Raw genomic sequence first — 3,966 nt, forward strand, 5'->3', positions numbered from 1 at the left:
TGGTCTGGCATTATCGTGTTGAAAAATGCAGGGTCTTCCCTGAAAGAGATGACGTCTAGATGGGAGCATATGTTGTTCTAGAACCTGAACATAGTTCTCTGCATTAATGGTGCCTTTCCAGACATGCAAGCTGCCCATACCACAAGCGCTCATGTAACCCCATACCATCAGTGATGCAGGCTTCTGAATGGAGTGTTGATAACAAATTGGGCTATCCTTGTCCTCTCTGGTCCGGATGACATGGCGTCCCAGTGTTCCATAAAGAACTTCAAATCGTGACTCATCTGACCACAGAACAGTCTTCCATTTTGCCACACTCCATTTTAAATGACCCCTGGCCCAGTGCAAACGTCTGAGCTTGTGGAGCTTGCTTAGAAATCGCTTCCTCTTAGCACTGTAGAGTTTCAGCTGGCAACGGCAGATGGCACGGTGGATTTTGTTCACTGACAATGCTTTCTGGAAGTATTCCTGAGCCTATTCTGTTATTTCCTTGACAGTGGCATTCCTGTTTGAGGTGCAGTGACATTTAAGGGCCCGGAGATCACGAGCATCCAGTAGAGTTTTACGGCCTTGACCCTTACGCACAGCGATTGTTCCAGATTCTCTGAATCTTTTGATGATGTTAGGCACGGTTGACGATGATAACTTAAAAGTCTTTGCTATTTTACGATGGGTAACACCATTCTGGTATTGCTGCACTATCTTTCTGCGCAACAATGGTGGAATTGGTGATCCTCTTACCATCTTGGCTTCTGAGAGACACTGACACTCTGAGAAGCTCTTTTTATACCCAATCATGTTGTCAATTGACCTAATTAGTGTTAATTGGTCTTCTAGCTGTTCCTTATATGCTCATTTTCCTTTTTCCAGACACTTATTGCTACTTGTCCCAACTTTTTTGGGATTTGTTGACACTGTGAAATTTTGAATCAACATATTTTTCTTTTAAAATGTTACATTTACTCAGATTAAACTTTTGATCTGTCATCTATGTTATATTACGAATAAAATATTGACATTTGCCATCTCCACATCGTTGCATTCAGTTTTTATTCACAATTTGTTTAGTGTCCCAACATTTTTGGAATCCGGTTCGTACAATAAAATGGCAAACAAAAGGACATTCAAAAGGAAAAAGTAGACAAATAAAGATAAAATGTCACATAATGTCACTATGGGGGCCGAGATGGTGTAGAGGCAGGGCAGCCGGCTTGGGACCCAAAAGTCCCAGGTTCGATCCCCAGTCACTGCACATCACGTGGTGGCTTTGGGCAGCACACCTCATCCCCAAAATGCCCCCCGGGTGCTTTCAATAGCTGCCCACTGCACCACCTGGTGGTGGATGGGTTAAATGCAGAGACTAATTTCGCCATTGTATGGAAACATACAGTGCTGACATTGTGATGACATCATTATTATTATTATTATTGATCAATTGCAGTCATGGACTAAGGGAGTGAAGAGCCAGAAACAGAATTATGGCACATAGATGGACAAATGGTTCCTCTGACATTATTGACTTTCATAAAAAAAAACGTTAAGAAAATCATTACTGTCAGCTCTGGAGGACACTTCATTCAATTAGTTGCACCTACATATTTCCCTTGGACGCTATGGTGAATGGAGGAGCACATTGTGGAGCCTGGCTAACACTGATAGCCATTTCCGGTCATTTTTCTATGAAAAAAACATGAGCTAACATTAGCATGGTGTTTGCATTTGAGCTGACCTATCGCTTTAAGTCAAGTATAACTTGTTAGCTGCCTTAATGTTGGTATGAGATGTAGGTTATAGTTTTACTTGATTCTGAGGGTCGGAGATGAAGGAGGAGGCAGTGAAAATTGTCCGGCGGAGCATTTCAAAGATGGGCCACTATTTTACTTCTACACCCTCCTTTGCATGATATAAAATTATTGCAAGTGCTGCACTGAGCTGACTAGTCATTTATTAAAGTTAAGCCACACTTTCAACCGCGGCTGCTCACTCTCCATGTATGGGAACACTTCCGGTGGATTCTTCTTCGTTGGTTTTCGGCGGGCGGCTTCAACTTCCAGTTGGCGGACTAGGCATAGAAAATAGGAATCGAAAATAAATATTTTGAACGATTCTGAGAAAACCAGACAGTTAGTCCCAGTTCGAAATGATTCTCGATCCTCCATGCCCAACCCTAATCAAGATCCTTCCTAAATGTATCTTTCTCCTCCTCATCACATCCAACCTGTGGAGCATAACCACTGACAACATTTAAGGTCAGACCTTTAACTTCGACCTTCAGACACATCACCCTATCTGACACTGTTTTCACCTCTACTACATTCTTTGCCAACTCCTCCTTCAGGACCACCCCTACTCCATTTCTCTTTCTATCCACACCATGGTAAAACAGTTTGAACCCTGCTCCAATGCTGCGAGCCTTGCTGCCCTTCCACTTGGTCTCTTGGACACATAAAACATCTACCTTCCTTCTCAGCATCATGTCAGTCAGCTCTCTACCTTTGCCTGTCATTGTCCCCACATTTAGAGCTTCAACCCTCAGTCCTACATTCTTGACTTTCCTCTTCTCCCTCTGTCTCCTGACACATTTTCCTTCTTGTGGTCTTCAACTAACAGTAGCTCAATTTCCATCAGGACCCTGTTTGTCAACAGCAGCGGTGGCGGCCGTTGCTAACCCGGGCCTTGACCGATCCGGTATGGTTTTGCTGTGATGAACGTGCATTATAGGAAAGGAGCATAACAAGCTGAAATTAGCTAAAATAAGTTAGAAGAATCACAAAAATGTTGTAGTTAGCAGAAAGATCCTGAAAGGAGCACAAAACAGCTGAAAATCAGCTGAAATTAGCTGAAAGTAACTGATTTTTTATGTTAGTTTGCAGAAAAAATCTGAAAGAAGCTAAAAGAAGCTGAAGCTGAACAAAATGTGAAAAAAGCAGTAAAAGGTTAATAGATTTAAAGATCTGAAGGAGGTAAAATGAGCTCAATTAATTTTCTATGAGAAAAAAATTACAGAAAAGGCTAAATATTTCAAAGCTAAAGTTGCACCAATACCAAAAGTCAGAGCAGGATTGTCCTGGAAGAGCTGAACGATTTGATTTGTTGAAATAGATGAAAAAATCGGGAGAGTGATTCCGAAAAATGTACAGAATAGGGTTAGTAACCGCCAATAATAATAGTTTATAATAATTATTATTATTATAAACAGGGTCACAATTGTGTGAATAATACTAATACCACTAATAATAATAATAATAATAATAATAATAATAATAATAATAATATCACTGATACCACCGACATTTGGAAGAAACAATAGAGGTGACAAATATAACTGCACCTGAACTTAAGGTGGGCCCGTTCACAGCCGATCCATCCACAGTCAGAACCATTAATAGTAAAAAGTCAGGTCCAGTAGGCCTACCTGGTTCTGGTCCTTCCGGTCCTGTGGACTCGGTCCGGATCTAGTTCTTTTTGGTTGTTGTGAAACTTTCCGGAAGTAGAGCTCAGGTGCGGTCTTTCAGGTGAGTTAAAGGTAAAAACATTCTTAAAGGGGAAGTTCAGTGAAACTGTCTGCGACATTAAAAAAAGGAAAACTGAAAATAACAATTATGAACAAGAAAACAAATAAATAAATAATCAGAAAAATGGGACAGTCAAAATGGCTAAATTTGTCCAAATCAAAACATTTTATTAGTTTTGTTTTTGAGTTCATACCTAAAATACTGTTTTAGCATTTTCTAAAAAGCAGTTGAATTTTAATAATAATAATATGAATAAATAATAATTATAATCTTTGTTCAGCTTTTCCCTTTTCAAGGCTGCATTTCTAAAATCCTTCTACCAATATATGCACTGTCCCTCTTCTGGACATGTCCAAAATTCTGTCCATCCTCAGAACATGTCCAAAACACTGTCCTTCCTCAGGACATGTCCAAACTCACTCCTAAGGACATGTGCAAACCTCTGTCCTTC

General features: G+C 40.2%; 1 protein-coding gene across 1 annotated transcript in view; it reads right to left on the bottom strand.

Moving 5' to 3' along the window:
* The window catches only part of tmem79b (transmembrane protein 79b), a 77,067-nt gene extending 73,581 nt beyond the window's left edge, over positions 1-3,486 (bottom strand). Inside the window, exon 1 of the mRNA XM_037676662.1 lies at positions 3,416-3,486. The gene's annotated coding sequence lies outside the window, so the exon portion shown is untranslated. The remainder of the gene's footprint in view (positions 1-3,415) is intronic.
* Between the last annotated feature and the right edge of the window lie 480 nt (positions 3,487-3,966).

The sequence above is a fragment of the Nematolebias whitei genome, chromosome 5, assembly GCF_014905685.2.
Source record: "Nematolebias whitei isolate Nwh7 chromosome 5, NemWhi1, whole genome shotgun sequence".
In the NCBI taxonomy this organism is placed as follows: domain Eukaryota; kingdom Metazoa; phylum Chordata; class Actinopteri; order Cyprinodontiformes; family Rivulidae; genus Nematolebias; species Nematolebias whitei.